This window comes from Manduca sexta, chromosome 1 (genome assembly GCF_014839805.1).
Source record: "Manduca sexta isolate Smith_Timp_Sample1 chromosome 1, JHU_Msex_v1.0, whole genome shotgun sequence".
NCBI classification, from domain to species: Eukaryota; Metazoa; Arthropoda; class Insecta; order Lepidoptera; family Sphingidae; genus Manduca; species Manduca sexta.
In genome coordinates, this window is record NC_051115.1 from 3,140,523 (window position 1) to 3,163,469 (window position 22,947).

The following is a 22,947-nucleotide window of genomic DNA, read 5'->3' on the forward strand; positions in this document are numbered from 1 at the left end:
CGTCGTTTAGGGCGAAATTGGAGCGTACAGAATAAAGCCAAATATAGTCCGTACGCACGTTGTTTCACGAGGCGTTCCTTATTGACATAATGTTATAGTATTTACGCTAGGGTGCATAGCATTTTGATAACATAAAAAATAATTAATTATAGAATAATAATTACCTACTAACTTAAAATTAGAATGTATGTAGGTACATAGATTTATTGTTAATTGTTTTTTTTTAATCTAGCGCATTTTGTGCTTGCCTGTCATTCAAATTACAATAAGTATTATATTATTAACAAATAATTAATAGATTGATTCCTTCCTAGCCGAATTTCGGCCACGGCTGCCAATCTCAATGGACATCAAACAGGAGATATTATAGTGCACAAGTGTGTGCTAAAAACAAGCAATCTTGGTTCCTTCTCATAGTCCGGTGAGACGATTTGACCGGAGAGAGATCAGACCAACGGTTTTATGAGTTTTCCAAGGCACGGGGGTATCACACCACCAACTTCTTGTCATTCTTCATGTTAAGATGGAAAAATCCAGACACTATTATTTTGGCACGTCCCGGGATTCGAACCCAGGACCTCAGCACGGGAGTCGTACTTATACCGTGTATATATAAGCCTTAGTCCACCACGCTGTAGTGTGGGCAGACTTCACATACTAAATTCCTATAAAGATTCTCAGGTGTGCAGGTTTACTCACGATGTTTTCCTTCACCGTTAATTTTTAGTATTTTAATAAAAGATATTCTAAACCTACTCTTAAATGAATTAGGCCAAGGGCGGCTCATAAAGCTCCTGCTGTTACTGAAAGCTTTTACACAGTATGAGCTTTTAGAGCTTATGTAGCGCGGCGGGAGGTCTTGGGTTCAATATCCGCTAAACATATATTTGATTAACGAAACTCAAATCATGTATTACTGGTGGTAGGTCCCTCATATGTGAGAGTCCTGGGTACCACCGCAATGTCTATTTCTGTCAAGCAGTGTGTAGTCACTGTTGTAGGTTTGGACATTGTAGCCAGTGTAACTACTGGACATATTAACATCTCATGTCTGAGACCAGCGCAGTGGAACACCAAATACTTTGTAATTCAAGGTGTTGGTGTTTCTACTGTTTATTCGTATCGCTTATCAGGCGAACGGCAAGCTCGTCTCGTCATTCAAAGCAATAAAAACAATGTAACACATCATGATTGTTTATTATGTATGTAGGTTGCAGTGGCGAATGGTGACATTTTACGAAGGAACCCAATACAACATATAGGTAGGCTTGCAAAACGTTCCAATGAAAATGAGATTTTATATAAGTTACGAAAGTGAAGCCGGCAAGAATCGGGTTATATGGACCTTTTGCTTCTGGTAGGTTGCAGTGGTGACGCGTCCGTACATTAGGATTCCTACCGGCTTACCTTTCATAAATAAAAAAAAAAACAACATAAAAACACAAAAACTAGGTGTGGTAAAGGGTCCAAATCGAGGCTGTAGTGCTAAAACACACACAGAATACAATCAAAACATATAATAATGACTATGGATAGGGTTAGTACTTGATCTAGATTGCACTCCGAAATTTGAGTCCAAATGATTGTTACAAACTATGTGTAATATTTAATTGTAATAAATGCAAAGATTAGACAAAACGAGACTGCCTCGGTGGCGTAGTTGTACTGCATGCGGGGTACGGCAGCGCTCTGAGGGCCTGGGTTCAAATCCCGGGTCGAGCAAACTGATATTTGGGTTTTTCTGCTCAGTATCAGCCCGGAGTCTGGAATTTGTGCCCGATATGGCGATAGCCCCCTATCACATCATGGTCCGGAACTCGGCGAAAAGTGGTTGCCTTGGTTGCACCCCTGCATACCCCTTCTGGGATAAATGCGTGATGATGTGTTATTACACGAAACCAACTTAGGTGCTTTTTACAATAAAGATTGGTTTGTAAATGATATGTTATATAAGTTTTAAACTTAGTGCGCATCCTTACTTATATATAAACCGATATTATGTAAGTGATATGTAAAATAAATGAATGAAAATAGCATATTTTAATTGCGTAAAATCGTTTTGCACAGCAACGTGCCGATAACAGTGGCGAAGGGTGAAATTTTTCAAAAGGTAACCCGAGGTAAAAAGAATTTAGCCTTAGTTAATATATCGCGCCCAATTTCATCATCATCATCATCAGCCTACAGCTGTCCACTGCTGAACATAGGCCTCCCCTAAAGCGCGCCACGCTGTTCGGTCCTCCGCTCTCCTCATCCAGCCCGCGCCCAATTTAACAGAAAACAAAAATTAAGAGAATCGGAAATAAACCTAAAAGGGAAGCCGGTAGGAATCGGGTTGAATAGACTCTTCACCACTGGTCGATAATATTATCATTATCATCAGGTCTGTGGTTATTTTATCATTGTCGTATAAAAAATATGGTTCAAAGCTCTAGGTGGTGTTTTTTTTATTGCTTTGAATGACGAGACGAGCTTGTTCGCCTGATGGTAAGCGATACGATCCATAAACAGTAGAAACACCAACACCTTGAATTACAAAGTATTTGGTATTCCACTGCGCTCGTCTGAGATATGAGATGTTAAGTCTTATTTCCAGTAGTTACGCTAGCTACAATGTCCTTCAAACTGGAACACAACAGTGACTACATACTACTTGGCGGTAGAAATAGACATTGCGGTGGTACCTACCCAGGTGGACTCACATATGAGAGACCTACGACCAGGTACATGACTTAGGAATCGAATCCACTACATCAGTTTTACAATACGCAACCCTCTGTACATCTCTTTTTAAGCTTATAAAAACCTTAAATGAAAACGTAACAAAACCCAACTAATTCAAGGAAAACCATTTCATTACTGAAAAATGTACAAAAATTGAATCTCGTAGCGAACGTAGCTACTACGCCGTAGCACATACTACGGCGTAGCCATGTATTATGGGCGGGGTTTTGCGAAACGGCAAATTATATTTAATGTGGGTACCCTTTTTGCGTCAAAATGGCATCTGCTACGTAGAGACAGCAAAAAAATTTGCTCCGCTAAAGGATTGGGGGATTTTAGGTGATTTTTCAGGGCTTAGAGTGGGAATGGGGGCTTAGTGAGTTATATCTCAGCCATAGTGAAAGCGACTAATAAGGACTCGAGTAAGATAGAAGAAAGTAGTTAAAATTACACGTCTTTGTTTAAGGGATAGGCAGAGGTTGAGATTTTATCAGTTGTAGCTATGTTAGGTTATATATTAGTTTTTTGACGATGTTTTTTTTTAGCTACGTTAGTTTAATTTCCGACCGATGTTTTCATTAACGTTAAAGCAAACGGTAACGAAGAATACACACGTAATTTCGAAATTTAAAGGCAGTCAACCATTCTTTCGCTAATAGTAGCATCTCTCAATATATTAGGTTTTTAGAATCAGCCCGGAGTCTGGAATTTGTGTCCAATCAAAGCACGGAATAAGCAAGATCGAAATTAGTTGCACAGATCAGCCTCTGCCTACCTGTTTGGAAGTTAAGGGCGTTGGTGTACATCTCTCAATATGGCTATTTTATTTCAGTTGCTTTCTCATAAAAGTTATACAAGGAGGTGTTAACAAATAAGTTATTGTTAATTTAATTATCAGAAATAAGTACTTTAAATCGTGGGTCCTCTCAATGTTTGCCGGCAAGCATGACAGCTACATTGACATTTACGTGTGTCACGGGAATATAACCTTATATACTATATAATAAGGTTATTTTTCCGTGACACGCGTAATGTCATGTGGCTGTCGGGTTTGCCGGCAAACCAGAGAGGACCCACGAGTATAACAAAAACAATAAAACAAACACAACGATAGCCTTTGTTCCCAAGATTCCCTTGCTTGTGGGTAGGCATTTCGATTCGTCTCCGAGCTCCATCTCTTGATATGATAAAGGCGATCATATTGCCATATTAAGCACAAATTCCATCCTCAGTTCTGATAGTAAGTAGAAAAACCTTTAATCACTGCTCGATTCGGGATTCCAGGACACCGGGACCTCAGAGCAGTAGTCCTACCGCGCACTCAATACAACTACGCTATAGAGGCAGTCAAAAACATTTTCAAATGAACAATATATTTTCCGAGCTAAAAGTAAATCAAGTATGAAAAAGTAATAAATGATTTAATTTTTCAACTGACGGTACTTGAAAATTGGCCTCGCATTTTGTTGACGCTACATTTCCCGAGAGCACATTCTACGCGATGTTAAAAAGCGTTCATTAGACGTTTGATGAGTTTCAGCCCCCGAATAACGAGCTCTGACTTAAAATACTAGGTCACGCGACCTCAGTCGTGTGGCGCCTACTCTATCTCGCATACACTGAGCATCCTATAGCGAGTCCGTCGGCTCTCGTGTCCACAGCGAGTCGACGCGTGTAGCGCCTACTCTCTGTCTCGCATACACTGAATATCCTACAGCGAGTCCGTCGGCTCTCGTGTCCACAGCGAGTCGACGCGTGTAGCGCCTACTCTCTGTCTCGCACTGTACACTGAGCATCCTACAGCGAGTCCGTCGGCTCTCGTGTCCACAGCGAGTCGACGCGTGTAGCGCCTACTCTCCGTCTCGCACTGTACACGGAGCATCCTACAGCGAGTCCGTCGGCTCTCGTGTCCACAGCGAGTCTATGCGTGTAGCGCCTACTCTCTGTCTCGCGCTGTACACTGAGCATCCTACAGCGAGTCCGTCGGCTCTCGTGTCCACAGCGAGTCGACGCGTGTAGCGCCTACTCTCTGTCTCGCGCTGTACACTGAGCATCCTACAGCGAGTGCGTCGGTTCTCGTGTCCACAGCGAGTCGACGCGTGTAGCGCCTACTCTCTGTCTCGCGCTGTACACTAAGCATCCTACAGCGAGTCCGTCGGCTCTCGTGTCCACAGCGAGTCGATGCGTGTAGCGCCTACTCTCTGTCTCGCGCTGTACACTGAGCATCCTACAGCGAGTCCGTAGGCTCGAGTCCACAGCGAGTCGACGCGTATCTCTCCGTTTCGCTCTACATCGAAAAATATTATTCCGATTTGTGATAACATCCATCTGGTCAAAGGGAATGTTGTTTTTTTAATAAATCAGGTATTATTTTAATATAATATAGGTACGGTGGGAGGATAATGAAAAGCAAACAGCGGTCCGCGGCAGCGACCCTCGGGCGTGGCCTTTCTTTGAATACGATAATAATTGGCTGGAAAAATACGATCAGGATTTCGTTTTGTTTATGTTCGTTCTATTTACATTGGTCGTGGATCTGTCTTTGGAAACAGTGATTTATTGTTTATTAGTGCGCAAAAATGCTGGTAATTACAGAAACAAGTACATAAAAACACAGAAGCGCGCCGTTTTGTTGGGAGAGCAACTTAAGAGAGTGTTTTTTATTCTTTCGCATAAACGACACGATATTCACTGGCGGTAGGTCTCTCATATCTGAGAGTCCGCCTGTGAAGATGTCACCATAATATCTATTACTGCCACCAAGCAGCAGTGTGAAGTCACACTGTTCTGGTTTGAAGAGCATTGTAGCCAGTGTAACTACTGGATATAAGACTTAATATTTCAGATTTGAGATTAGGCCCTACAAACCTACAAATAAATTTTTACTCTTAATATTATTAAGTATTGATTACTGGTGATTGGCCTTATAATAGCGAAGGGTAAAATTATTCAAAAGGAAACCCGACACGACATATAGGTACTAAATGAATGCCGTCTGCAAATCGTACTAATTAGATTTTACATAAATTACAAAAGAGAAGCCGGCAAGAATCGGGTTATACGAATTACGAACCCTTTGCAACTGCCCTACAAAAATTTTTTTCCTCTATGTAGTAATCTATATAGATTATAGTTGGGTGTGGAACGGACTGCCGAGACGAATGTCCGCGGGCTCTAACCAAACACCTCTAACTTTTCTAAAATTATGTATACCTTTGTGAAGTAGAAGACGCCATGCCTAACAGTGGACAGTACAGTGGCGAAGAATCCATGTAACACGATGCTTTTCGGCATCCTTTACGTAATTCATGTGATATGTAATTATCATAAGAATTTGCAGACTTCGTTTATACATTTGTATGTTGTTTCTGTTCGAAAAATTTCATACTTCGCCATTGGTAGAGTAATACCGACGGTTGGAAAGTTAAATTGACTTAAGCGACATTTTTTTTTTTTTTAATTTTAACTATGTTAAAAAACATAGAAAAAAGAGCTGATTAGAAATGTATGAAACTTTGTGTCGTAAAGAAATGTTCAATGAGGCTTTCACCTGTAGATATAATAATAATATATAATAATATCAGCCCTGTATTAGGTATATACTGTCCCACTGCTAAGCACGGGCCACCTCTACTGAGAGGGATTAGGCCTTAGTCTACCACACTGACCTAATGCGGGTTGGTGGACTTCACACACCCTTGAAAATTCCTAATAGAGAATTTCTCAGGTATGCTCCTCACGATGTTTTCCTTCACCGTTAAAGCGAACGATAATCACAAAGAATACACACTCGATTTTTAGTAGAGGTGTGTCTTGGAATTTGAACCTGCGGACATTCGTTTAGGTAGTCCGTTCAACACCCAACTAGGCTGTCGCCGCTTAATATTATATTAGTATAGATTACTCAGTATACCCATATCCATATATCTCGCCAGACCGCGCCATTTTCGCTGTCAAAATGGCTACTCCGCATTTAGCTATGTAAAAGGCTTCAAAGCCAGTCTGAGGGAGAAGTTCTGAAAGGAACGTGAATACGTTGTCTATCGTGGCTGTTTTGAATAGCACTAAGGTATTTTTAGCAGACGTTAGGCGCTCCGCAGACGATGTTAACTTGTTGCTTAGTGGCGAAGGCATATGACCCGATTTTTGTCGGCTTCACATTTGTTATTTTTGTAAAATCTTATTATTAGAATGATTTGCGAACCGCATTTATATATGATGTATATTATAAAACAAAGTATCCAAAATCCGTCCGTATGGATCGATTTTCTCAAAATCTATTCAACGGATTTTATACGGTTTTTACTATCGATATACATTTGTTCAATATCTGAACTAAAATGGCGACCAAAACGTCACTGTTATACCTATTTCTTCACTTGAAGACAAACTACTTATTTCACTAATATTTTTTATTTAAATCCAGGTTTACACTTACACTCGAGTTCTTATATCATGAGCGCCACTCCGTACACAACCACAAGCTGTCAATATTGACCATACTAAAGTCAGTTTGAACGGATTGCAGTTCAATTCAGTTGAACACGGTGAATGTTCAGAACGCCAAATCTAGTACGTAGTACATATATATCGATGGGTGTGGGCTATTAAAATTGGATAACAGAATATAGGCACAAAGTCGTGGATACAGTAAATGTCTCAGCATTACTGCCAGTTTCCGCAAACCCAGTCACAGAATTTCTCAATTTATTTTCGAATACTGTTTACTGGCGCTTGTAAATGTACCGAAACTCATTAGGGCATCAGTGGGGACGTACCGATATCGATAAACGTGTCTTATCTCCAACTGACTTATAAATCGTTTTCTAAATAATTTAGATTTCCGGATAAATTAATTTTCCGGTGTTTAGTTTGCGTTAAAGAAAGAATTGAATATTTTGAAATTTATGTTTGAGCGGCTAAGTAAGGAAAGCGTTCGGGAAATTGCGCAAAGTCTTGTCCAATATACCTCTGTATGAAGACTAAGTCTTCAATCAATGTGGGTTACCAGTGATGGCATACTGAGACGTGACTAACTATGGGCTGTATAAGAAAACTCAGCCACTCAGCGAGCTATGGAGTAGACTATACTTGGTATTCCTCTACGCGATCGAATAAAAAATGAGGAGATCCGTAGAAGAACGAGTTCGACATAGCTTATCAAATTAGCAAGCTGAAGTGGGCAGGGCACATAGTTCGCAGAACTGATGGGCCTAGAAGGTTCTGGAATGGAGGCCACGAACTGGCAAGTGCAGCAGACGTCCACCCACGAGGACAGATGACCTCATAAAATGCCCTCTTTCTTTGGGGGAGGCCCTTGAACAGCAGTGGACATCCTGCGGCTGATGATGATGGTTAAGTAAAGATTATTTTTTAGGTTTTGCAGGTTAAAGAATTTTATTCTAAAAAGTCACTTACATGAGAATAACATAACAAAACAGAAGTAGCAAGTAAAATACAGTGGTCGCCGTGCACTCACTTAACAAATATGTTGTATTTATATTGTTTGAAAGAGCAGTTTTTTTTTAAAGTATTTAATTTATAAATTGTTGACTGTTTCGTTCATAATTTTGTTTCGTATGCGCCATGACTATAATAGTAATGGCGAAGGGGTAATGATATAATCTGATTCCTATCGGCTTCTCTTTTGTAATTTATATAAGCAAACTATTAAATAATATTATTAATAAATATTTAATAATTATAGTTAATCTAAAATATAATTATAATTAATATTAATACCTATATTTTGTGCCGGATTCTCTTTTGGAAAATTTCATCCTTCGCGTTCGGATTAGAGGGCTTTTTTAAGCAATTATTATATATATTACTTTTCGAGTATGTGTGGCGTCATATAGGTCTATTAATATAAAAAAAAAATTACTTAATGATAGTTACCCCACAGTGTCGCATTGGAATACTTCTGTAATGACTGTGTATGAGAAAAAAAAAATCACAAAAACAAAAAAAAAATTTTGTCCGAAGAAGAAGTCGAAGACTGCAGCCAGCCTTCTTGGTCACGGGGCGGACTGAGGTGTTGGCCCGAAAAGTCAGTTACAATATCTACACACATCTAACAATCTACAATATCTAACATTACAATATGTTACTTGAACCATACACATAGAAAAAGCGTAAGTTTCGAACATAATAATGACTTATTAATAAAGGTAATTTTAATTTTACGGAAAAAGTGTATCGAACAAAATAAATATCAATAAAAATAATTTTAATTTTACGTACCCTAATGCTACTACTACTACTCTAAGATAATTAGTCGCAGCAACATCACACTCACAGAAATACTTACAGAGCATATTTGCGCTCATCTAAAAATCAAAAAGTAAAATCGGGTTTTTGGTAAAACATTCATTATTTGTAGATGATTTTAGGCAGTGCTAGCAAAGATAAAGACGAATATATGGTTTCATTTATTGACGCAATGTCAAAATGACCTTGTATAATGTTTCTTCTGAGTCCGTCATATTACCCGAACGAAATCATCGATAAAAACCGAGACTTCATCTATCGATAAAGTTACCGACAACGTCCCATCCCTACTGTATAATTAGTGGTTGGGGAGTGTAATTAAATTTTCAATACAAACAGAGCTAAGGGCCAAAAACTTGATGTTTAAACGGGGCCTTAGTTACCGTTGCAGGCACAATATATCGTGGGCAAGGAAGGAGATTTTCGAAAACCCAAAAAGGACCAAAACTGTTACTGTTAGAGTTCTAAGATTATAGAGCGGAGATTGGGCAGATTGTCATACAAACATTTTGCGCTCATGCGATGGTTCAATCTACTGCGAAATAGCAAAAACCAATGTAAAATACTTCATATTTTTTCCATATCATATGCAGGTTGCGGGATATGCAGGTTTCCTCATGATGTATTCCTTCACCGTTAGAGCAAGCGATAATTCACAAAGAATATACACATAAGTTTTTAGAAAAGCCTTTGGGATTTGAATCTGCGGACATTCGTCTCGGCAGTCCGTTACACACCCAACTAGGCTATCGTCGCTTATATAGGGTTATGTAGATTATAATAATACCTATAAATGCGGTCTAGAAATCGTTCCAATTGGAATAAAATTTTACATAAATTACGAAACGGAAGCAGGAGTCGGATTATACATATGTACCCTTCAACACTGGTAGATAAAAAGAATGTGATATGCAAGCTAAGCTAAATTATAGCTTAGTTATTGGTCTGCAAGCCGCATTATGGTTTAGAAAGTTATTTTACCCTTTTAGATTAAAACAACTCTCTAGTTAGATATGGCGTCAATTCTTTCATGTATCAATATTCAAAGAACGCGTGTATGCATTGCGGTTGGTATCAGCCAATAGCGTGGCAGTTTGAACGTGGATTACATCGTCAGCCAATCAGCGTAACGCGTCACAGATTTCGACCAATCAGGTGCATTTGAGCTTGCTGCGGAGCAAGAACGATTTTAAATTGCGAACAATTAACGTATATGTATGACTATAGAAAATTTGATGTTTTAATATCAGTTGTGGCTTTGATCGGACGACATTCCTTTGATAAATGTACATTTTTAACCGACTTCAAAAAAGGAGGAGGTAATCAATTCGACTGTATTTTTTTTGGTGTGTTTTTTACGCGATTACTCCGCCATTTGTGGACCGATTTTCAAAATTCTTTCTTTGTTCGAAAGGAGATACTTCTGCAGTGGTCACATAGTCACCAAGCCAGGATCTGATGATTGGATCCTGGAGAAGTCGAGGGCAACCAAACGACTCCAAAATTAGTAACCAGTATGTAGGTAATGTTAAATTATTTTTTGATTTTTAGTGGTTTTTGAAAGCGGTTTATTTTTTTGTTAAAAAGTTTTTATGGTTTTTATAGATAGATACGTTCAACCAGAACAATAAATTCGTGTGCCAAAGCAATCACTCAAATTATACGCCTTACTCCAGTAAGGTTTTAACTTCATTCTACTGCGTTAAATGGAGATGGTGGCGTAGCCTAGTTGGATGTGGAACGGACTGCCAAGACGAATGTCCGCAGGTTCAAAACCCAAACACACCTCTGACTTCTCTAAAATTATGTGTGTATTTTTTGTGAATTCGTTCGCTTTAACAGTAAAGGAAAACATCGTGAGGAAATCTGCACACCTGAGTTCTTTATAGGAATTTCGATGGTGTGTGAAGTCTGCCCGCACTACAGCGTGTTGGACTAAGGCCTAATCTCAGTAGTAGAGGAGGCCCGTGTAGCAGTGAGACAGTATACATATAATACAGGGCTGATATTATTATTATAAATGGAGACAGCCGCGTTGAGTTCTGACAGACCTAGGGGACGATATCACTCTGGCTATTCGTCGAAAATACGAGTTCTTGAAACTCTTACACTCCACAAGGCCGCAGTATTGTCCTCGCCGCCGAGAACTTCGCGTTCCCCGTCCCCCCGACCCTTCTAATAGATACCCGCGTGCCGAATACGGTAATGGTTAGACTTTTAATTCGCTACGACTACATATTCTTAATCGTTGATGTCTCATCCCTAAGATGTTTTTATTACATAGATACGTTGTCCAAGCTCAATACTGGCAAGACGAAAGCAACCAAGCCCGACATTCACTTAGTCAACCTCCAACCACTGTCGCAGCTAGTCGGCTTACTAACTTTTTGTATTTTTATAAATAAAATGCCTTCCTGTGTTTATAGACGATGTACAAATTATAATCCAATTGTGAATGAACAATCGTTTAATTTCATACATTAGTAATAACTATACACTATTTAACTTATTTTCAACTAATAAATGCATTTTATTCGACTGTCATGGCGACCAGAGACCAATAAACTAGATGGCCACGGCGGTCGACGCTCGGGCCGTATCAATGCGAGGTGCTGGGGCTGTACAAGTATGTGACCATAGTAAATAGTGCGCTGTTTTATGTGCAATTTTGTTAGTCTATGACACGCCTATTTGTAAAACGTCATTATTGTTCACTATGCTTTGCTGTTGTGTTAGTGTATAAATATATTATTTTTATGTTGACTATTACATCACATAAAATTATTTGGTTTTTATTACTTGACTAAAGCAAAAAAAGAAATGCATATTTTGTCGATACACAACAATAATGTCATTTGCCAAATCCATACGTGTATTATAAAACAAAGTCCCTTTTTCTGTATGTTATCAATTTTCTCAAAATCTACTGAACGGATTCTAATGAAATTTGGTATGGAGATAGTTTAAGACCCTGGGAAGGTTATAGGCTATCTCTCCCAGGAAAATATACAAAAGGAATTTTTCCTGGAAAACTCCTTCACGCGGGCGGAGCTATGAGCTGGTATTAAATATGTATAACAGAAATAAATATTAATATTGTATACACCTGTGTATTTTATTTCATTGACCTGTATTCTTTTTCCAAGAACGGGAAATTAACCCCAATACACTTGATGGTGAGCAGAATGGGGTCCAGAGAGTCGACTGACAAGAGATGAATATCCAGTCGATACAATGCCTATTTGCTATAGTATGGCGTTTCTTTCTGCCTTTCTTCTTCGGGTAGTCATCGCTTAGGTAGCTAGTGTAAGGTTAGCTAGGCTAGGGCTCATGTCCTCACCGATGAGGATCGCGACGCGTTCCTCCCTTTATTATTAAGATTATCATCTTTTCTATATCTTTTTTCCTGCCCGAGCTGGCTTTTTTGTTTACTTCATAATAATAATATAATAATATCAGCCCTGTATTATATACTTGCTCACTGCTGAGCACGGGCCTCCTCTACTACTGAGAGGGATTAGGCCTTAGTCCACCACGCTGGCCTAGTGCGGGTTGGTAAACTTCACACACCTTCGAAACTCCTATAGAGAACCTCTCAGATGTGCAGGTTTTCTCACGATGTTTTCCTTCACCGTTAAAGCGAACGATAAATTCACAAAGACTACACATGATTTTAGAAAAGTCAGAGGTGTGTGCCCGTGGGATTTGAACCTGCGGACATTCGTCTTGACAGTCCGTTCCACACCCAACTAGGCTATCGCCGTTTACTTCATAGTCTTTTATTTATTATATGTCCAATATAAAATGACTAGTTATATAAGCTACTTTATTTAAGTAATAATTAAATCTCATGTACCTTGACATGAGTGCTATGTTTGCCTACGTGATGAATAAAGCCTTTTATTTATGAGACCATGAGGTCCATAAAAAGGCAGTAGGAGCGATTTAATGGTATAAAGACCTGATTCTTTGTTCCCCTGGGCAGCAGGACAGGAATCTGAAACAAATAAAACATATATTTAATTAATGACGTACTAGAAACATTGCATTAATAAATTATTTATAAGGGGTCGTCTATTAATGACGTGATGTTTTTAGTGACTGCCTCGGTGGCGTAGTTCTACAGCATGTGCGGTACGATAGCGCTCTGAGGTCCTGGGTTCGAATCCCGGGTCGGGCAAAGTGATATTTGGGTTTTTCTTCTCAGTATCAGCTCGGAGTCTGGAATTTGTGATATGGCGATAGGCTCTTCGATCACATCATGGGATGGAACACACTTGGGGATAAGTGGGTGCCTTGGTTGCGCCTCTGCATACCCCTTCGGGGATAAATGCGTGGTGTTGTGTGTGTTTGAGTGTTTTTAGTAACTTGTTAATCCCCCCTCCCCTCCTGGTGATATGTGGTGAGGTTTTGGGCTACCTCTCTCTCTCCTCTCTATCCAAATCGAGTTTTTTTGTGTCTGACTGACAAGAGATTACCTCTCAGTCGACACAATTATTATTCTGATCCCAGAACGCGACACACGTGGGCCACTAGGTTTTTAAACATTGTGTACGCTATCCGGTCGGATATTAAATATATCTACAAGCAATATCTAATGGTGGTTTGATGCTGTTTCTGGTGTCTATATAATATATCAGCCCTGTATTATATACTTGCCCACTGCTGAGCACGGGCCTCCTCTACTACTGAGAGGGATTAGGCCTTAGTCCACCACGCTGGCCTAGTGCGGATTGGTAGACTTCACACACCTTCGAAATTCCTACAGAGGAACTTCTCAGATGTGCAGGTTTCCTCACAATGTTTTCCTTCACCGTTAAAGCGAACGATAAATTCACAAAGAATACACACATGATTTTAGAAAAGTCAGAGGTGTGTGCCCTTGGGATTTGAACCTGCGGACATTCGTCTCGGCAGACCGTTCCATACCCAACTAGGCTATCGTCGCTGGTGTCTATATAATCAGCTTTATTTGTTAGTTTTCTTTACCCGCGAAGGGTAGGCAGAGGTACAACGAGGGTCTATATGTTACGAGCCTACACGCGCACACTTACCTGGGCTTTGAACACTACTCTGACCCCCCCCCCCCCCGCACGGGGGGACATTTTGGGGCTCTAGGCACACAGTTAAGTGTATACCTCATGGTTGTAACACATTGAGGCCTATAAGAGCTACGGACAGTTCCTAGTCTTCTCCCCTACTCCCATACTAAGAGGTTTCTTTATCCTTCCCCAACGCTTTCTTACCAGCTATCCTCTTCCAATTTTCCTCCAGGACCCGCCAAAGAAAACATTACTCTGGCCTGGTTCTCATTAGTAGAGAACGCCCGAGTCCAGCAGTGGGACAGTATATACAGTGCTGATATGATTGTTATATATTGTAATCGTCCTAATTGGGACAATTCCAAGCTTGCGCGAGCTAATGGTATACGGTCTTTATTATATAGAATGAAATATCCTACTACCTACTAATATTATAAATGCGAAAGTTTGTGAGGATGGATGTATGTTTGTTCCTCTTTCACGAAAAAACTACTGAACGTATATAGATGAAACTTTACAGCAATATTGATTATACATCAGAATAACTCATAGGCTACAATTTATAATGATTTTGTGTAATTTAGTCATAATATAACGATACATATCAATCGGAAAAAAACTGGCGAAGACGCGAGCAAAAGATTGTATTTAATAGTTTCCTAAACACATACGTAGTAGGTAAACGATAGTACAATTGTGTAGTATTTGGAAGCAAAACAAGCGAAGTCAAACTTCTATTATGTGAAAATGATTTTACGGGAAGAGAATAAACATAGTTAGTTACAGACCGGACATTAGGACCTTTGTACTTCAAGCATCGACGTATATTCTCTAGACACGAACGTCCATATAAACTATTTGTTCAAATCCGAACTAAAATGGCGACCAAAACGTCACTGATATAACCTATTTATTCACTTGAACAACAAATAATTTTACTTATTTGACTAATATTTTTTATTTACATCCAGGTTTACACTTTCGAGTTCTTATATCATTAGCGCCACTCTGTACACAACCACAAGCTGTCAATATTGACCATACTAAAGTCAGTTTGAGTGGATATCAGTTTAAATCAGTTGAACACAGTGAATGTTCAGAACGCCAAATCTAGTACGTAGTACATATATATCGATGACTTGTTATTACCAATTGGTATGTCATTGTCTTATTTGAAATGTCAGTGTGACAAGATGTCAGCGTCCTTAGATATTAATACAAATAACATATTTACAGAAAATATGCTAAAATCGGCATTAAAAACATGCAAATCACGATATGGGATAATATAAAGGTTTTACATTGATGTTTTGCTATTTCACAGTAGATTGAACCATCGCATGAGCGCAAAATTTTTGTATGACAATCTTCCCAATGTTCTCTCTATTATCTTAGAACTATGATTTTATGTCGCCATTTTGTTTTTTCATTGTTGTTTTATTGACGTTGAGTGCATACGTTTTTATTTTTTACGATAAATCATTGATTGTATATTATAACTTAGATATATTGTATACAGGGTCATTTTGACATTGCGTTACTAAATGAAACCACATACTCGTCTTCAGCTTTGCTGACATTGTGCCAAAAGTTATATTATTAATTAAAGAATATTTTCACCAAAATCCTGGTTTTAGTTTTCTGATTTTTGATCATTGGGTAGTTTAATGCGAATATGACGTGTGTGGGTGTATTTCTGACTGTAAGTATGATGTTTCCGCTGCAACGGCGCTAGTGTCACAAATAACATCGAGCCCGCGTAATTTTAATCCGTATAAATATTTAAAGGCTAGTAAAACTATAGAAAAACGCTTTATTATAAAAAGTATAGCTTAACTAATAAGTGAAAGTGTTATCTGCGAAATATTCACAAGATAAGTGTCCTAAAAAATCAGTTTTTAAATTCAGTGTCTTGAATGTTTCAAATGAACCTAGTGCTACTTATTTTGAACATAAAATAGAAATAACAAACAAACAAAAGTTTAATTGTGTTATTATAAGTGTATTTCTATCAAAACAATCAGTATAACAAACAATTGTCTCAATCTGTGATAATGTTATAATTATGATCGTTACATTTTTGGCGTCACATTTAAAAAGAAATACACCTTTAACGGTTTATTTATAAACAATAACCGATACAAAGCAGGATCCCCAACTTGGACAATATTAATAGTTGGACTCTTGGCCTCGCGGCTTGTACGATATAATTAGTTAACCCTGTTGTAGACCCGTGTTCAAATCCATGAGTGGACTACTAAAAAGTTTTTGAATGTTTTAAAATTCTTACTACTTATATTACCAAAGAAATAATACGAAAACTGAGTCTACAGACATCATTAACAATGGTTGACCAATGACTCAGAACTATAATATTATGCATAGAATAAGCATTTAAATGTAATGCCATCTAGCGTGCATTGAACTATAAACACAATTAATTAAGTACACTGCCACCTTGCGCTTAGAAAGTGAACTAATATCAGCTGGTCTTCACAACTTCCAATAAGAATTCTACGCCCTAGAGGTTTACTAATAAATAAACTACGCAAAATGAATTTTATTGAAAATATAACGTTCCGACGAAACCGAGTTCGAACATATTCTGACCCATCGGCTGACAACAGTGATATAATTTCACAAACACTAGAATGCACCACTAATAGTCTGCCAGATATTTCAGAAGACGAAGACGGCGAACAAGTGCAAAAATTAAAAGAAGAAATAAACAAGCTTCAATCGCAACTAAATAGTGCGCATAAGGAGATAGAATCATTAAGCCTAGAAAATAGTAAATTTAAAAAGTTAAATGAAGATTTGGTTAAGGAAAATCAGCTATACAAAAAAGTCACAACTAATACCCCAATTAAAACTAAAGCGAATCAAACATCACCAAAAACAAAACCGCAAAAAAATATCGAAACAAAACAGACACAAACTGATAATCTACAAATTGCAAGAAGTGATATAACAGATAAAGAAGAGCAAAAAAATACAAAAATGATAGAAAAATCAAGTATAGGAAATAGAAATAACAGTAAAAAAGTAACACCTCAACAAAATATTAATATGAGAAGAAAAATATGTATTCTTAGCACAGATAAAATCAACAACATCCTTACTACTGCACATAATGTGTTACTAAACGAGAAAGATGAAATATGTCATTACCTAACACCGAGAGTGGGAATAAAACAACTTCTTAATGGAATTGACTCAAAGTTAGCTGATTTTACCATCGATGACTACTGTATAATATTAATAGGTCAGGAGGACTTTAAAATAACGAAGGACTACCACAATATTATTATCTACATTCGAGATGTTCTTAAACAAATCAAGCATACAAACATAATCTTATGCTTACCTACTTTCATGTACAAAACGAATAATAGCCTTTATAATTGTAGAGTTGAAACATTTAACAATTTACTATATTCTGATATATTAACATATGAATACGCCTATTATCTAGATTCTAATCGAAACCTAAAATGTGACTTCCATATGTTCAATAAATATTCAGGCTCCATAAATAATAATGCATTGAGGACAATTTTCGAAGACATTAAGGTATTAATTAATGATATAAACTTTTCAAATATGGACGATCCAAATAAATGTAGTGAAAACTCAGTAAATTCTATGACCGATGACATTAAAAATAGCCCTTGCAATGATAATATGACAAATTTTTTTCGTGACTAAATATCTACACATGATGCATCAAAACATTGCCGGATTACTAACTAAATCCGACGCAATAACAGTATGTTTAGAGGAGTTAGTAGAGAAAGGATTGTGTGTTGATGTGTTATGCATTTCAGAACATTTTATTATGGAAGGTTATGACAAATATTTGGTTATACCTAATTACCATCTTGCGGCATGTTACACTAGAAAGGAAAGCAAAAGAGGCGGAACGTGTATACTTGTAAGAAATGGTCACCAGTATAAAGAATTGAAACAAATTACTAAAATGTCCGAAACTGGTATTTTTGAGTGTTGTGCTATTGAATTAATAACCTATAAAATTGCTATTGTCTGTATTTACAGAGTTCCAAAAAACAAAAATTTTAACATTTGCATGGAAAAGCTAGATGTAATCTTACAAGTACTCAACACTAAATCTCTAAATAATATTGTCGTAGCGGGTGATTTTAACATAGATATTTTAAAAGAACCTCTCAAGCGATGGATTTTAAATGTCTTCTCTTGAATCACAACTTAAAATTATCTATTAACCAACCGACAAGATTAAATAGTCTGACATGTATAGATAATATTGCACATAACTTTAAAAGATTCTGTAGGACGCAGGTTATTGAGTTTGCACTGTCAGATCACACGGCGCAATTAATAAAGTTACCTGTTAAAAAATCTTGTATTATAAAAAACTGGCGTAGGAAAAAGCGGAATTACAGCAATGAATATGTTATGAAATTTAAAAGTTGTCTACATAGTTTATCATTTTCCGAAATGTATGAAACCACTGATCCAAACACAGCCTATAATGCTTTTATAGAAACATTTTTACTTTTCTACGAATTATGCTTTCCTTATAAAACTTTAACCATAAAGACAACAAAAAAAACAAAGTGGGCATCACGTGGTATCAAATTATGTAGTAAAAAGAAAAGACAATTACTGTGGGAATATAGACGAAAACCGAACAGAACAAATAAAATAAAATTTACTAAGTACTCTAAACTATTTAAGAAAATTATTCAATTAACACAATATGCTCAAAACAATTATGAAATAAAAACATCACACAATAAACCTAAAACAAGCTGGAACATAATAAATAGCTCAAAAAGTAATGTTCCTCGAAACTTAATCTCAAAAATAAAATTACCTAATGATTCTGTATTAACAGATCCACAAAAAATAGCAAATGCTTTTAACAATTACTTTAGTGAAAAAGTTATCCCAATACCAAACTCAGGATATAAGGTGACCTCGCAAATCACAAATAATATAAAATCATTTTTCATGCCTCCATGTCTACCACAGGATATTTTTAAAATAATTAATACATTAAAAATACTAACAGCACGGGATATGACGGAATCGCAACAAAAATTCTGAAATCCGTCTCTGCAGAAATATGTTCTCATTTAAGTTATCTTATAAACCTAACTATAAGTTCAGGTATTTTTCCCGATGCGTTAAAAAAATCCATAGTAATACCCCTGTTCAAAAAAGAAAATAGAGAAGCCATGGAATATTACAGACCTATATCGCTTATAAGTATAATTTCAAAAATCTATGAAAAATATATCTATAAAGAATTAGTTCAGTACCTGGAAAAAAATAGTATACTAGTTAATGAACAAAAAGGGTTTAGAGAAAAACGAACAATAAACATGGCAATTTATGATTTTCTGCATAGAGTTATGATCAATATTGATAAGACCAATCCAGTGTGCACATTGTTCTGTGACATGACTCAGGCGTTTGATTATGTCAGACATGATATTCTGTTAGATAAATTGGAGGCATACGGTTTTAGAGGTAACGTTTTAAAGTTAATACAGTCTTACTTAGAAAATAGAAAACAAACAACAGAAATATCTTCAATCAATACAAAAACTAAATATGAAGAGATATTTCATTCACATGAAACAGAAGTTAAATATGGTGTACCGCAGGGCAGTGTGTTAGGTCCCCTATTATTTATACTGTACGTAAACGACTTACCAAAATCAATTACACAACCTGTAACACTATTTGCCGACGACAGCACAATAACTATTCAATGCAATGCTAGAGATAAATACAATAATGATATTAATAATTCCCTTATATCAACAATTAATTGGTTAGATAATAATAATTTAAAAATAAATCTAAATAAAACGAATGTGATGCATTTCAGTCAACGGTTATCTAAAATCACTAATCTTAAAGTCCAATATAATGATAACATAATTGAAGAAGTCTATACTGCTAAATTCCTCGGGATAACAATTGACAATAAACTAAATTGGAAAGAACATATTGATGTACTTAGTAAAAAATAAGTAACTCTACATATGCCCTTTATAAGTTAGTTCCAATGATTAACATCGAGGCATTGCTCACTGCGTATCATGGTCTAGTATCATCACATCTAAGATATGGAGTTATTTTCTGGGGCAACTCGACTAATAAGGAAAGAGTATTCAAAGCCCAAAAGCGGTGCATTAGGACCATGTTTAAACTTGAATCAAGTGACAGTTGTAAACCATACTTTATAAAATATAAAATACTGACTTTGTCATGTCTGTATATTCTGGAAATTGCCATGTTTGTTAAAAATAATCAGCAATTATTTCCACGCTTATCTGACAAAGTTATACATAACAGGCGTGATAACTCTACTCTCAGTCTGTGTAGTTCGAAAACAACATTAATGCGAAAAAGTGTTTTCTGCATGGCCCCTATAATTTTCAATAAACTACCGAAATGTTGGAAGGACCAGAATGCCCATGTATTAAAAAGAAAACTAAAACTACATCTTGAAGAGAAAGCATACTACAGTATATCCGAATTTTTAATGGATAAAATTTAATGTATCTTTGGCAATACTGTATAGAACTGGATTTATTCTTATTTATATTATTTTAATGTATAAATACAATTAATATTACTTGACATTTTTCTAATTTTATATAATTCTAGTGTGTTTGACATGTAGGTAACTATATATTAAAACAAACTTATATTAATTTGTAATTAAAGATTAACAAAAAACAACAAAACTTGTACGCCATAAAGGCCAAACATGACAGATCATTTTATATATATGTATAATACTGAACAACTTGCATGCTTTGTGTGTATACTCATGTTTAACAAATAAAGAATCTTGAATCTTGAATCTTGAACGAATTCTCTTAGAGTAGTAATAGAGGCTTTAAGCCGCGTAACATTAAAATTACTTTTTTAATCTTTTTTTTTCGATACTTACCCGTTTTTATTTTACATCTATGGCTCAAGTAACTTATTGTAGGGTTATTTCCAAGTAAATAAGTATGTGGTTTCATTTAGTAGCGCAATATCAAAATGACCCTGTATATCGGATACAAACAATTTATTTACATATCGAAGGTATAAAAACTAAAGGTTGCATCTTAAAATGATGCCTTCATTTTTCAAAGATCATTGACCTCTGAAAACATTCATATTCATATATATATTAAACAGGATGAACAAAGAGAGTACGAGTACGCATGCGCGGGCAGAAAGAGATGGGTGTACGGTCGAAGTCCATTTGCCCGCGCGCGTGCGACAGAGACGGCGAGCGTCGTAAATTTAAACTGGGGATAGTAATTGTAGAATTTCTGTAGATTCTATTTCATGTTATTGTTAAATATTAATTTCGATAGGCTAGTTGGGAAGGCTTCAGGTTCGAAACACAAACGGAACTTTTAATTTACTATAATTTTGATATTGCGTTAATAAATTATTATTTTGATATTGATAAATGAAACCACATACCCCCTTATTCATAGACGTTTTTTATCGAACGATCGAGTAAGGCTGTGATAACAAGTCTGTTTCTCAGTGCTGACGGCATGGCAGTCTTCGCAGTGCGTAGATGTAGGGTCATTGTGATTGGCTAATATTGAGATACAACAATAATAACCAATCACAACGGCCCTATGTCTATTTCTCAGGCACTGAGAAACAGGCTTGTTATCACAGCTTTACTCCGTCCTTAGATAAAAAACGTTTATGAATAAGGGGGATAGTCTTTACCTTTAATATGCCAATTCATTCAGGAATATTTTTACCAAAAATCATATTTTGATTTTTTAAAACTTTGTAGTTTAGTGCGAATATGGCGTGTGCGTATTACTGACTGAACGTGATGTCGCAGCGACGAATGCTCTTGGAGTAGTAGTATTAGGGTGTGTGAAATTAAAATACATTTCATTGATATTTGTTTTGTTTAAAACTTACACTTTCTAAATTAGAATTACTTTTTAAATTTACTATGTTGGAAACTTCAACTTTATTATTTCAAGTCTGCGGTTTGAGTAACTTATTGTAGAGTTATTTCTAAGTAGATAGTAGTAGTAGGTTTCATTTATTAACGCGATGTCAAAATGACCCTGTATTATTTAATTTTTAGTTACACATATTTGTTTTCTTTTCACAAAAACATTAAGTTACTTAATTATTATAATATAATATCAGCCCTGTATTATATACTGTCCCACTGCAAGGCCTCCTCTACTGAGAGGGAATAGGCCTTAGTCCATCACGCTGTAGTGCGAGCAGACTACACACCCTCAAAATTCCTATAGAGAACTTCTCAGGTATGCAGGTTTCCTCACAATGTTTTACTTCACCGTTAAAGTAAGCGATAATTCACAAATACACACATAACTGATAAATCAGAATTGTGTGCCCTTGAGATTGAAACCTGCGGACATTCGTCTCGGCAGTCCGTTCCACACCCAACTAAGCTATCACCGATTTCTTAATTATTGTTTACTAGCGACCCGCCACGGCTTCGCACGGATGCAATGCTGACTATTTAATGGATGTTATTATTATACATATAAACCTTCCTCTTGAATCACTCTATCTATTAAAAAAAACCGCATCAAAATCCGTTGCGTAGTTTTAAAGATTTAAGCATACATAGGGACAGAGAAATCGACTTTGTTTTATACTATGTAGTGATAAGAATTTCGAAGGTATGAATTCTGCACAGCGTAGCAGAAACTAAATTCCTTTTGATTACTATTCGGTAGGTTTATCACTGACTTCTGTATTTGGTCGTGTTATTCACGAGCTAATCAGACGAAAAAGTTTACCGCATATTTAATATAGTCTCTAGTTATAATGTTCATATCTATACTATTATATAAATCTGAACAGTTTGTTTGAACGCGCTAATATCAGGAACTACTTG

The 22,947-nt window shown here is 36.6% G+C and overlaps 1 protein-coding gene across 1 annotated transcript in view; it reads right to left on the minus strand.

Annotated features, from left to right (window-relative positions):
• LOC119188417 (nucleolysin TIA-1) overlaps window positions 1-22,947 on the minus strand; it is a 111,650-nt gene that overhangs the window by 55,326 nt on the left and 33,377 nt on the right. The window lies entirely within an intron of this gene.